We start from the raw sequence: 15,169 nt of genomic DNA, 5'->3' as shown, positions 1-15,169 counted from the left end.
ACCACTAGTCCAAAGACTTCTAGTCTAGCTGATGTAGTTAGCTTTGCATGTATTTCTCTTTTCCATGATGGCCAATCATGTCTTCGTCGACTTTCTTTGATATTCTGAGGTTCCGGATCCTCGTTATGTATATTAAGATCAATTGTATAAGAAGTATCCACGACAATTTCATTTATGTTCCATTTCTTTTCATAATTTATTGAGATCTCATTATTTTCAGGTACATTTGAAATATTATCATAGTTAGCTAACTTGACCTCGTCAGGTCTTTGTGCCTTGTCAGGTTCTTTTGCCATATAAAGGGCAATTTTATCACTGTTAGCTAATTGGGTCTCTTTAGGAGTACCATTGTCATCATTCGTCGTGTTCTTTGGCAGGTGCCTCATTTTATCACTTTTAGCTAACCGGGTCTCTACATGAGCACCCATTTCATCATGCTCCTTTGCATATACCATATTAAGTGTTTTTGCCTTATCAAGAGCTACTTTATCATTGTTAGCTAACTGGGCCTCATCAGGAGTGTCCATGTTATTATGCACCCATTCTAGTGCTTTTCATCTTTCATGGAACAGAATCTTTTGTACCTACTGGTTTGCCACACTTCATGTGTGCTATAGATGTATTTGCAACGCTGAGAAACTATCCCATCGGGATGTCAACTCATGGTGGCATTGTTTTTTAGTTTGCACATATGATATTATTACTTTCTTTGTATCATATTTTACTTTGAACTTCTTGTTCATATAGATAATTTCAAAACATTCCAGTAATATCATTTTGCATTTATGAACTTACATTTTCTCCCCTTCGAGGTGGGATAACATTCTTATTCAAATGATAATCAGCACATCGTGCTATAACGACATCGCATATTAGGATTTTAACTTATTTCATAAACAAATAAGAGAATAATTTTAGCAAATGAAATACTGTGTGTATAAAATAAGCAAACATGTTTTTGGTGGTATAACAATACCAATAAGATAATAAAATTTTTCTAGTATATATTTTTTATATTAGGTAATGGAAGTGAGACAGATATATTCCACATTATCTTCATCCTATTGGGAAAAATAATTTCGATAACAAAGGATTGTGTGTGATGGTGTTACTGTCCACAACACATATATCCTTACCTTTAGTTATAGGTCAGGTCCCTGCCTACTTAAATATGCAAACTTCATATTTTGATAACTTAAAATAAACTTTGACATGTAAAATAAAACATGATTAATAACATAGATGATAAAAGGAAGTATAAATAAGATGTGTGTATATTGCTAATTAAAAGATTAGTTCACCTCATAAAAGCTGAAATGTTCACATGCATCATATAAAACTTAATTCTATCATTGTCTCATTTTCTTGGATTGTGACTTAGTAAAGATCAGTTAAATGCTTTGAAGCATACGGTAAGAATCAGATAAATGCTTAAAAGCATATTGTGTAACCTTTTTCTCTTCGATGTTACACTGATAATAAGTAACTTCACATTGATCAAATTTATCATCGACACATTGATCAATTTTGCATTGATAACAAGCAACATGTGCCGTAGGGGTTGAGGCAAAAATTTTCCCTTTGCTTGTTTCATATTATTTTGGTCCCACCTTTAGGGATGCAATGTGAAATTCGAATTATAACCTCCATGGTGTTGGTAGTTAATTCTACCATGATTATACCCACGACCACATCCATGATTGCAAAATGAGTCTGTATTCGCTTTAGGGATCGTTTTCGATCCGATCGGACTAAAAATTTCTCAATAAAAGCTATTTATTTTGTTCTGACATAAATAGACATGATATCAACTTTAAATATTTCATAAATCTACACACTTAGCGTATTTAGTGGAGTATCATTTGTTCAATATATATCTTCTTTTTTCATAAAAGATTTCATCAATCTATATTCTCGGTGTGAAAAGTGAAGTATCTTTTTATTAATATATGCCTTTCAATAATATTTGCCTCCACATCAAATATTTCATAAATTTACGCACTCGGCGTGATAAGTGAATGATGTTCCTTTCAACATATACTTATGAGTAATTATTTTTCCACATTATCTCAATATAACTGATTATAAATAAGGCCGTATTTGCCAACAATTGCATAATCTTGCAACCGCAGTTGCATTTCTTGCATATTGAACTTTTGGGATGATCACGATACTTTAGATGATCATATCTCTTTTTTCAAATTTTGCCACAAAATAAGTGGGTCTCTCATCGTGAGGTATTCAATTTTGATTTCTCATTGATATAGTGGCAAAGGAAAATCATTACTTTTGTATGGTCCTTCAGGGACACTTGATGTCCTTTTTTTATATTTAAAAAAATGAATCTGTCCAAGAATCCATGACAAATAATTCTCGAATGACAATATCTGTTCAAGAATCGTTAACAAATAATTTTTGAATAACAACAAATTCAAGTTTTGTATAGTTCAACAAAAACATTTAGAGTCATTAAAAGAACATATATTCATTGTCCAATTTAGTAATACATAAAGGACAATCACTATGAAATTATTGTAGCACCACAATCATTATTTTATGATTATAGTGTTCAAAATTTGTATTAAAAAATATATATATTCATGGTTCAACCTTTTTGTGCCTTGAGCACCTTCCACCTTTTTATTTATTTATTTATTTATTTTAATACAATCTAAATAAAAATTACATTATGTAAAAGCTATTACAGGAAAGCAAAATTAAAGATGATGATTAGTATCGTGTGTCAATTAAATTTATTTTAATTGTTGTGGCTACAAATTCCACCAAGACATCAAATTTAAAAGAGGCAATAACTTTTACCTTGTCATGAGTACTATTTTAAAACCTATAGCAGTAAGGGGAAATTAGAGCTGTTTAGTGAGCACTAATCAAAATGAAACCATCCACTAGTAGGATAAAATATTACTCCCTCCGTCCCTAAATAGTAGTTCATTTTTTTCTTTTTACATGTCCCAAATTAGTTGTCCTCTTTGAAAATTCAAAGCATATTTTTATTATATTTCCATCATTGTCCTTTCTCTTTTTAAAAAATTTCAAACTTTGTAACTATATATATTTAAATTAAAAAAGATAATTTGGTAATTTTAAAAGGGAACAATGCATTAATTGCATGTCCCTTTAAAAATTCCAATTTCTAAACATGGACTTCTATTTAGGCACGGTGGGAGTAGCTGTCAAGATTACTAATTATTTAATGGTTGCTTTAATAAAAGTGACAACAATAATATATGGATTTGTCCACAGTGCTCAAGACAAGTAGATCATTATATGCATATACACATGCATTATATGCTTAGTTTTTTTTTTTTTTTTTACTATATTATATAAGTAATCTGTTAACACTTCAAACATGTATTTGATACCAAAACCCACACAACTATAATTGATCAAATAATATATATATATATATAAAATTTATTGAGACCACACGAATCATTAAAAACAATGCGGGTAAAACCAATCAGACAATTTTAAATAGGCAGTAAGACCAGCCAAATGAATAAATCATTAAATAATAAAGGTGATAAAACTGATCATATTTAGTAGATCATTAAATAATAAAAGCGATAAAACCGACTATAGTTAGTAGACCATTAAATAATAAAGGCGATAAAATCGATCATAGTGTGAGTACATATATATCACTTAGGTGGATAAATTAATTAATGAATAATAATAAATAGATAAGATTATTTTACCTTTTGGAGTCAGAAATATAATTTTCTTCAGTAAAACAAGCAAACCCAATAATCTATCAAAATTAACATCACAAAAGAGATATATTGAGTTAAGATAGAAAGAGAGAGATAAAGTTTCTTGTTCAAATCTCAGATGATTAGGGCTCGTGCTCATAACATATTATAAATATATATGTATATAGATTAATGTAAAGAGACAATAGAAAAAATATAAAAGGAGCAAAATATATGTTATTAATATATTTTCTGAACTACATCATCAAGAACAACATTAAGTAGAGATATATAGGTTACAATCCAGCTTCCTATGGGAGCTAATGTAAACACTTTCTCCTCACGCAAAGGTAAGTAGTGAATCATTACAGGCGACACAATTTCCAAGGTTTGGCTGACGCAAGGTCTGATGCACATATATATATATATATATATATATATAATTATATATATAATTCATGCCTCAATACTTGATAGCATTATCTAATACCTAATGTTGTGGATCCCACTTCCATAACAAAAAATGCAATAACAAGCAGTAAGATTTGAACATAAAAGAATTTCATGGACAACAGGTACTGCAAACATATTCAAAACAATAGAACAGACAAGAGGAGTGCACCTTATAGTGTCAAGGGCTCAACTTAGGAAACTTCTAAAGAACATTAATTTAGGCCTCTCCAAAGCAACATGAGACATCAATTCTAATTCACAAATTTTAAAGGGTGGTTCATTGAAGCCATTACTTCGACATATAATATAATTCAGTATATAAATAAAATGTTGGGTTGGGGTATCTATTTTTAAAGGTTATCCAATTAGATGGAGTGGTCCTTACCCCATATAAATCCTAGATTTTCTTCTTTATCAATTGACGTGGGACTTGTTCCACTGCCCGACGAAGCTCTCTTATAACAGTTGTTGGGTTAGGGCATCCAACCCGAAAAGTTAACCTATTAGGTGGAGTGATCATTGCCTCATATAAGTCTGAAATTTTCTTCTTCACTAATTAATGCGGGACTCGTTCGACTACCCAACAAGATTCCAACCACGTCCATGGTGATACATTCTTGTCGATGGCAAGTATAAACATAGCACAAACAATCGAGAATATAGAGACGAAGCTAACTAATTATTGACAAAATGAATATACGTCGATTAATCTCCCAAATAATTCGGCCACTGGGCATCTGGAATGGTGGTAAATTGGTAATTACAGAGGTCTATTATTGCAACAAATGAGCTCCTAACAATTTTTAACAAAAGATTTTATTGCTGTTATTTTTATTATTATAAAAAAGGGTAAAGTGCATAAAACCCCTTTGGAACTATATTCTCATTCTCCAAACCCCCCCCCCCCCCCCCCCCCCCAAAGGCGAACTTCTATTTTTTTAGTTAATCCTTGACCTATTAAAAGTTTTGCAAAAAGCATCCACCGGTGAGGTTCTCTTTGATTTCTCCGGCTAAATAGGCGCAGGATGATCACATGCCACGGCTATAATTTTAAAATGATGAACCTACCCTTATAAACTATTAATATAAAACCAATATTCCCAACCCATCTTTTCTCTCTTCATTAGGGGAGTTTTATGCACTTTACCCTAAAAAAAAACAAAAAAGGAGGAAGGAAAGTGCAAGCTATATAATTGCTTATTCAGATCGGGCTGCATCCCAGCTTACCAAATCCAAACCCTTAATGAACCAATTAGTTGCCATGGGCCTACGCGAAGCTTCAGGCCCAAAACAATAGGGCTTAGAAATCCTATAGTCCTTTCACTTTTCAGTAACTATAATTCAATCAGTGAAGTTGGAACACATTGAAAAAGCCGAATCATGCCATAAAATAATACAATGTACAAGCCCAAAACGGAATGCCAAAAATAGCCCATGGCCATGGGCCACTGAGGTTACAAAAGTTCGCCAAAACTAAAAAATATATTTATTTATTTTTATTTGCGTATCACCCTTTCCTGGAGTCGTTGCAACTCCGACATTGGTCAACCCAGAAATTGCAAAGAAAATCATTGTCGTATTTGTAGCAGACAGTGGGCTCCATCTGCTCGATCGCTAACTATTTCTACAGACATTTTCTTTCAACAGACGCAACTTCCAATGAGATTTCCTCACACCATGTAGAGGAAAGTACTTGCGCCAGTCCACATGATAAGGGTGGTTGAGCGTGCTTATATTATAATTAATTATAATGTCAATAACATTTTAGTTATGAATTTTTTGTTGGTTTTAGATGTAAAATATTTTTTAAAAAATATTTATTTATTTTTTTAGTATTTGATTATCATAAAATATTTATTAAAAAAAATATATATTACAGCTTAACAAAAATAACTTATTCATAAATTTTTGGTAAGTTATTTTACATGTCTATGGACTAGATCTCAATTTCGATCTACACCTTTGTTAAACATCCAAACAGCAAAAATAAAGAAAATATTTTAGGTGAAAAAGAAAAATCTTCTCAAATCTTTTTTTTTTTTTTTTTTTAGTACTACAATTCCAATATATATAGAATAGCAGTACAATAACTATATTTTTCATATTTTTATGATTTTATTTCTTCGAAATTAGTCAGTTTCATTCTAAAACGTGGTTCCAGGGAGATAAATTTGATTTGATTTATCTGTTAATTTCCCAAACCAACTCACTCACTGCCGTGGCCGACGGGGAGGACTCAGTTTGTGGTGGATAATGCTCACCAAAAACAGCTCTTTCTTCTTTATCTTTTTCGTCCTTTTTTGCCATTTTCCTGGAAAATTCATAAAGTCTAGAGTGCAAGTGCGTGCATGTACTGCATGTAAGTAAACTCTTGTACTGAAAGTGCGTCAAGGGTTTGGAACAAGTTTGAGCTTAAAAACCAACATTCAACACTAGAGCTAGGTTTTTATATCAATCCAAGATAAATCTGATGAAAAATGAATGGTCCACTTTTACCCAACAACTTAAGTTTTTAAATCAAAAAACAAACCTTCAACCTTTTACACTTTTATTACATATTACTCTACTTATATGACAAGTGTTTTTGCAATTGCAAGTAAGAGACAGATGGAGATCGATCAAAATCAATGTTATGATGCCAAATTTACAGTCATTTTGTCGCGGTCTTCTTCCATCTCTATACCAACAAATCATAAGCTATATATAATTAGGTTTGCCATTCCATGTCTATAAATTACGGAATGGCGCCTTTTTTTTTTTTTCTTCTTTTTCCCTCTCTTTAGCTGTTGAACGTGGTAGGGATATTATTGTTGCCTGTTGGTACGTAGTACTGGAACACTATATGACCCATAGATCAAATGAATTATCAACAGGCTGTAAAGTAAATTATATATCTATGTGTGTTTGTGTGTGTATATATAATGTATATACATATAGATGTACGTGGCCCAAGGAGGGGCGGCTGGACCCTTAGGCTACTTAGGCGTTTGTCTAAGGGCCAAGTCGGCCTCAATTTTTTTTTTTTTTATTATTAATTTTTTTTATCTATATCATTCTTAAAATTTTTATTTCCTTACTATTACCACTCCAGCCAATATAAAGAGCCCAAAATTTGTATTTTTTTATATTTTAACTTTCAAAATTTTTTATTTGTTTATATTATAATCTTCCTAAAAATATTATTTCCTTCTTGTTATTAAACTCTGTCCAATAGAAAGGCCTCAAAAATTTTTTTTTTTTAATTTCCTTATATTATAACCTCCTTAAAAATTTTATTTGTATTGATTATAAACCCTAACCAATAGAGATTTAATATGGGCCAAAAGATTTCTATCTTTATCTTACACTTCTTTCTTTTTTTTTTTTTTTTTTTTTAAACCTCTCTCTCAGCTCCACATTCATGTTTTTTTTTTTTTCTCTGTAATTTGTAAAACTTTTCATAATTTTTTTTTTTTTTTTGACATATTTTTTCTCATTTTCATTAAGTATAAGTTGGATAACTCTAAAATTAATTATGTGACAAGAAAAATTAATTAAATTATATATATATATATATATATATATAAAGATATTAAAATATCACTTTTATATTTCTCGCCCAAGACCTTTAATTATATTGAGCCGGTCCTAGCCCAAGTGGGATTTGAAAGGGAGATGACCACTTATGTACTTGCTGATAACCACCAATCAAGGTAGCTAGCCAAGCTATAATGCGTGGTCCATGTTAGGTGGGTGTTGGCATCATAAGTCGTGACGTGAAGAAAGAGTTTGGCAGTGCTATCCTCTCACGATCAAACCATGTGAGTGCATGTGATCAATTATGGCCGAGCTGGTGAAGAAGAAGAAGAAAAAAACTACTGTAACTAATAGTGCAAATCAAATGAATAAACTTTGACCAACTCGTTGAACACCCTGATCTAACTATCAATTGGGCAAGTAAACCGCCTCAACCGAAATTAAACTCATAAAGTTGAGCACATGTTACGCTGAGACTAAGAAATTATTGAAACTTATATTTGCGTAGATCAGTTCTAATTGTATAGACACCTCTTGAAACTGGTCCTAACACTAATTAATTAAATTATTTTGGCAAAAGTGTTTGAATATCCCAAAGTTTAACTCATTAGAAACAACATTGCTTGGAAGCAACTCTAATACACAGCTATATATATATATATATATATATATATATATATCAAGAAATGAAATAATTGAATGATGACTATTGTGATTAAAATCTTTTGTTTTTCTTACTGTTCTTTGTATTTATACTTTAGTCCTTTAATTAAATAAATAAACAAGTCCACACCCTATATTTGTGTGTGTGTGTGTGTGACCAATTTAGTAAATATATAGTTTCAAATTATAAGAGCTTCTTTGGCCCCCACCCTATTCGTTTTCTAGTATCAGTAAGGCATCCTCTCTCCATCATAACAAAGACTGACAACTGTTATATCAATCCTCCTTTCCTTGAAGTTTCATTCTCCATTAAACAACGAAATAATGAACTTTCCTCGAAGTTTCGTTTTGATACCTCACCATACAAGAAGCTACTAATTAAAGAACAATTATGCTTAATTATTTATGATCAGATGTCTCAAGTGTTTGGCGACAACATATATATTATATTTGCTTAGATTTCACGGCTTCAGTGTGATCATAGACACCCCACCACTCGAATCAATTAAAGATGAGATTACTTTTTGCGTTCATATCAAATGGTGAGCAGAGAAGAATAAAGAAGTATAGGGTCTGTTATTCAGTTATAACCTATAAGAACACAATCTTAATTTTATGGATTTTTTTCTTTCTTACATAACTATAAAAGATCGATAGGTATGGACATTCTTTAATATTACTCAGTTTTTGAAAATAATTTTGATGATAATGTTAAAAAAGCAAATTTTAGGACTTTTTATTTTCTATTTTAAAATTATTTAAAATTAAAAAATTATTTTCAGGTATCTAAATCAATTAGCAGATTTATTTCTTTTTACTTTAATTAGATTTTTTTTTTTTTAATATATATATTCCAAATTTGATATCTCTTCAATTTATACCTCCCACTAAATTCCATCTAATTTATGAATTTACTTTTTATCTAAATTTCCATCTTCTATCTATTCTAAACGAAGCAAAAAATATCTCTTCAGCATAATTTTATCTGCAGTATCACGCGATGCACACTTTACCATTACCATATTTACTTTTTAATTTTATTCATACTCTATCATGTGGTCTATGATACTTTGATAAGTAAATGATATTATTAATTCTACTCTGCCTCATGAACTTGTGTTATTTTGATAAATAAGTGACGTGACACTTTGTAAGCTTGCGTCACTTTCGTTGTGTTTTCCTTTGCTCTTGTACAAGAATGTCTCCTTCGAATGATCCTTCATTCTTGTACGATATCAATTAGATCTCCTCCTCTCTTACACTACTTGGAGCAAAACATATATATATATATATTCTCTCGAGGGCGGTGGAAAAGGGTAATTAGTCAAGTATTGGATAGTTGCAAATAGCTGCTTGCAGCTGATCGAAAGTTATATATACTGGTGAATCTGGTTGCCGACTGCTTTGTCAACAAGGTAAGCATAATCTGTGCATTATCTTCTATTAAAAGTGAAATATATCCGATTATATTCTTGTTTAATTCTTTGGCAACTTCCTTGTGTTTTCACATTTACTTTATCTTCTATATTTGTCAAAAACGAATACAACTTTATTTTAAGATCACAATTTGTGTCATTCACTTCACATCCTATATTTGATTCCTAGAAATTTGACTTTTCTCTAGATATATTTCACAACTTGTGTTAAAAGGCTCAATTTCGTTGGTGGAGCTAAAGAGTGAAAAATGAAAAACAAAAAAGATAAATCCAACATTCTCATTTTTTTTTAAAATGAATTATAAATATTAAAATACAAAGCAGCAGCCTTCTTCTTCTTATTATTATTAGTCTTGTTGTTGATGCAAAAAATCTGCACGATCCAGAGCTGAGAGTTATTCTTGCAAGACAAAAAAAGTGATGACCGGCGTGGTGCCGGCCGGTGCACTTCGACGGTCAAGTTAGTACTTCATAATTCAATCTCCGATCAAGCTTTTTTATATGGGATTTTTGACATACATTTTTATGTTGACGGGCCTCACTTTTATAGAAAGTTGAAGTTGTTGTTTCTGCATTTCCTTCCGAGAGAGAAGGAATTAGTTAATGTATCTTTAGTGCAACATTTGAATAAATTAAATCTTATCATTTAATTAACTTATGAGATGGTCACCTTATCTATACCTTTTGAGTCTCCATATCACTTGGAATTCTTATCTAGTCGAATATTCCGTATCAATTGTTATTTTTATCATTTGTTTTTTCTATTCAAAACTAAGTTTTTACTAAGAATTAACTACTTGTCTTTTCTACGTAAAACTAAGTTTTTACTAAGAATTAACTTGAGTAGTATTTTCTCGACGTACCTAACTTTTCAGGCTGAGGTTGAGGGACAAACTATATTTATTGTAATTGAAAGAAAGTTTCCAAGTTCTTAAACCTTTTTTTTTGCATTTCACAAATTGATAATATTTTCTTAGTTCTGTGTCCTTGTGATCATCATCATTCTTACAAACTCAAATGAATGGATCTGCAACATGAACTCTCTCTTTCCAATTTCTTCTATAACATGCCATTTCACCAACATGTTTAATTTTTTTAAAATTATTTTTAATAATTTCATCTCATGTTATTTCGGTCGTCCTTTCCGTCTTTTACTTCCTGTTATAACTAGTTTTCCTCGTTTGTCTCTTGCTTTAGTTATTTTGTAAGCATAAACGAGGTGTTTGTGCTAGAATGGAAAGTTCGGAAAGCTGAAATTGAGTGTTATGTCAACCTGCTTCTATCAAATTTATGCACATTCTGCAAACCGGATGACTTTTCCTATAACTTGATTCAAGTATAGAGATAAGATATTCTTGTTTATAGAAAGAAGAAGAAGAAAAATTAGAATTTTCTTTTCTGAGGTGCCTACCTACATTCCAAGCTCTCTCAACCAAAAAGAAGAATTTTATAGAGAACAAAAGAAACTGAATCTATCAAAACATTTGTAAACAAATTGGAAACAATTCTATTGAACCCCTAAACCAAATCGAATCTTAAAAGAATCTTAAAAGACTAGTTTGATTCAGTTCTGAACTATCACTTTAGAACTTCCTAAAAAAATAATGTAATAATGCACTATTATTAAAGGTGTGACGTGTCCCCCAAGCCTTGATAATTGTTACAGGGCCGAATTGGCTAACAGTAGTCTAGTAATACCTTAAAAGTAGAAAGATGACATAGAATGCCAAAATCAAAGTAGAAATATTAGAGTATATAGCATTGAATTAAAGTTATTGAGTCGTACCTTGCTAATAAACATCACTAGTATTAGAATATAAGCATACAATTTTTATAATTATAATATAAACTCTGTGGTTGTTAAGATATATAAATTGTGTAATCTTGTCTTTTTTTTTTTAGACTTAAATGCTCTGACATATTTTCATGTTTGAATTTATTATTCTCATATTACACTACAATTATTTTTACTTTCACACCCTCTATAAATAATATTAAAAAATAATTTTACTATTATACGTTTAACTTTATTAACTCTCGTGCTTATGTCATTACTGACCTATACTGGTAAAACTTGAAATAACAATATTACCCTTAATTAATTTAGGCCTACTGCCAAAACCAAAACCAAAAAAAAAAGTAAAAAATAAAATTCTCAATCACGGCGTATTAGTCACCGGTAAAAGAGGAGAAACAGGTTGCTCTACGTGACGGAATGGGCTGTGTGGTCACTGCCATGGATGTTTCGACGCTAGGTTGAGAGGAGGCGACGAAGGAGGTCGCCGGTAATGGAAGAACCATGTCGTCGGAGCGACCTGGTGGACGTTCAGTCCCTGTTGAGATCAAACAACTTGGTCTTTAAAGAGAGCTCAGATAGACTCACCAGCAACGAGCAAGGAGGTGGAAATGATGGTTGGTTGGAGCGTATTGGGGCTAAATTGGACGCAGCTGACCCAATCAGAGTTGTGATGCAGGACAGCGGGACGGCGGGTTATGCTGAAACCGTAATTTTTTAGTTCAAAACTCTAATTTCAGTCTCATGGCATGCTTGGGTGTGGAATTTGGTTTTGGAAGAGCGCCGGAAAAGACACCTGGATCGCCGGCACCGCCGTTTTCTGAAATTAGGGAAAAAATCTGGGTTTGCATTTTTTTTTTGTTGATAAATTGAAAATATAGGTTTTATGATGATGGTGATGGGGTAGTGGTTGTGGCGGTTGAGGTGTGATAGATGTGGCGGTGGTGGTATTTGTGGTGGGGGTGATTGGTGGTTGGTGGTCGTCTGGACGTCGCTTCTTCTTCTCCGCCATTGAATCCGTCACCGGTGATGGTGACGGTTGTGTTACACAGAGGTTAGTTGCAAAGAGGTCCGTGAGAGAGAGACTTAAAATCCAAAATAAAAAAATAAAAATAATAATAAGGTGAAAAAATAATAATTAATATGGTGAGCAACTGTAGACACGTAAGCTGAGTTGCAATACGCATGGGGTATAAATGTTACTTGAAACAACCATGGAGGGTAATTTAGATATTATATTTTATCAATTTGAAAAAAAGGGTGCCACATAAAATTTTAACTAAACCTGAAGAGGGTGTGATATAACACATGAGCACACTATTTTAATATGAGAGCAATAAATTCAAACCTGGAGCGCTGTCAGAGTATTTAATCATATATTTTATATTATTAATATTAAAATAACGACAATACTTAGGTCCTCATCATGAGCACGTTATTATTAATTTAGACCAATAACACATGAGCACGTTATTTTTAATTACCAAATAAAAATGGGGTATATATAGTTAATTACCAAATCAGATTTGGTAATTAAAAAAAGACGTGCTCATTTATTATTGGTCCATATCACCGGTCAAAATGGTGTACATCCTCACTGGTGAGTATCTAAGTATTGTCTTTACAGTAATGGATTTGAAATCAGAACCGAACTCTAAACTATCAATTCTTTATTTCTAAAATCAAAACTAGAACTAAACCAAATTGATGGTTAAATTCGGTTCATAACTAAGTTTTATTTCTGCTTGTGACGCGTGTCTACAACTGAAGGATTATAAATGCACATTCATGCATATCATGATTCATATATTGAGTATGGCTATGAATTTTTAGAGTTGAATTGAATGTGATATCGAAATCAATATCCATAGTTTTGTACGAATCTTTACAATTGTAAATGTTAAAGAGTCGTTGAAGACCTATCCCTTCAAGTTTATATCTCAATTATTGTTTCAACTTAGATTTAGGAATTGTAATTTGTGAGAAATTATTGTGTATCATGAGATATTAATAGGGTTAATTTCACTCAGACCCTCTGAGTTTAGGTCATATTTCACCTAGATGAAGATTTGGTTTTTAACTTTCACTTACACCCCAATTTGCTTTTTGGACTCTAACATATGTGAATTGACTCTTTTACTCTTAATTTTTTTAATATAATATAATACAAAAATATATATAATTCTAAAAAACAAAACTACCCCTCTACATCTCACACCCAGCAAATGACATCATACGCACAAACACCCACCATTGCCTCATCCTACTCATGTAAGCCTTCATTCTCTTCAACCTTTGCAATTATACCCAATAAGGCACACAGTTCTTTACCTCACTGCTATTCCAAGCTGTTTTGATTATTGTTTCGCTTGAACTTTGTTTTGCGCTTGTTATTTAGTTACTCTATTTTTCTATTCTCCCATTTTCTCTACTGTTCTAACAAGTGTAACAATGTTAATACAGTTGTTTTGAGAAAAAAAATTAAAAATCATTTACTAACAATCTATTTGCAGACAACTTTATTAGTTTATATATGTATAAATATACACACAAGATCAACAACACAAGAAATAGTTCATATATGTATAGATATATACAGAAAATTACACACAAATATGTATATAGATATATACACACATACAAAACAGAGCCGGGTAGCCAACAAGGTTGGCCGGATTGATGATGAGGCAGCGACACCAACTCAGCCGACGCTGATCTCAAGAGGTGTAAGCGGCAGCGACACCAACACCCGATCTCCCAACCCTATCAACCACCAACTAAGCCGACGTTGATCTCAAGAGGAGTCCATGGCGTCAGGATCAGTGACAGAGACTCGCACAACTCTCTGCAAATTGTGATCCATACTGTTTCTCTGCTTCTTCGCCTGCGAGTCACGACTGTAATGGACTCCGTGGCGACGCAGCATCAGCGGTGAAGACAAGGCGATTCTGAATTTCTGATCTGAAATTGGTTTGTCATGGCAACGATGAATTCTTCGGCGAAGATTCCGGATGGGTCTTTCTGGCACTGTGCTTCTTCTCGGTGATGGAGCGGTGACAGTTCATTGGCCCCAATTCATCATTGTGCTTCCTCATCGGCCCCAATTCATTAGCCATCTGATCTCAGAAACCTCTCAACCGCCGACCTCCCAACCCTCTCCGATTTGCCTCTTAACCAACGACGACCTCAAGACCCAACACCCGATCTCTTCGATTAACCTCCCAACCCTCTCTCTCAAAATCCCTCTATGACGATGCCGTTCTTCGGTCGCCGTCGAAGATGGAGTCCTTACGAGTCAAAGAACTCGATGACAGCTTCGTGTGGGTTAAATTGGGATGGTTGTCTGAAAGGAGGAAGAAGAGGAAAGGTGTGTTGAGGGTAGTTTAGTCACAAAAATAGCCAATATGAGGTCAAAGGGTAACATAATCATTTAACAACTCAAAATACTATAATCCCATAAAAAATTGACATTTGGGATGTAAGTGAAATGTTAAGTCACTAATTTAAATATGAGTGTAAACTAAAAACTAAATCCTTAGCTAGGTGAAAAATGACCTAACCTCAGAAGGTTTGAGTGAAATTAACTCATATTA

At 32.5% G+C, this 15,169-nt stretch overlaps 1 protein-coding gene across 9 annotated transcripts in view; it reads left to right on the top strand.

Moving 5' to 3' along the window:
* Positions 1 to 9,538: 9,538 nt before the first annotated feature.
* Positions 9,539 to 15,169, top strand: part of LOC132279506 (calcium-transporting ATPase 10, plasma membrane-type-like) — a 60,327-nt gene continuing 54,696 nt past the window's right edge. For all 9 annotated transcript variants that reach the window (XM_059781498.1, XM_059781496.1, XM_059781497.1 and 6 more), the window contains exon 1: positions 9,539 to 9,760. The gene's annotated coding sequence lies outside the window, so the exon portion shown is untranslated. The remainder of the gene's footprint in view (positions 9,761 to 15,169) is intronic.

The sequence above is a fragment of the Cornus florida genome, unplaced genomic scaffold (assembly GCF_030987335.1).
Source record: "Cornus florida cultivar Cherokee Brave unplaced genomic scaffold, ASM3098733v1 CherokeeBrave_3.0.0_Hap2_Chr10, whole genome shotgun sequence".
NCBI classification, from domain to species: domain Eukaryota; kingdom Viridiplantae; phylum Streptophyta; class Magnoliopsida; order Cornales; family Cornaceae; genus Cornus; species Cornus florida.
Note: the sequence above shows the minus strand (reverse complement) of the source record. Positions and strands in the feature narration are given on the sequence as shown.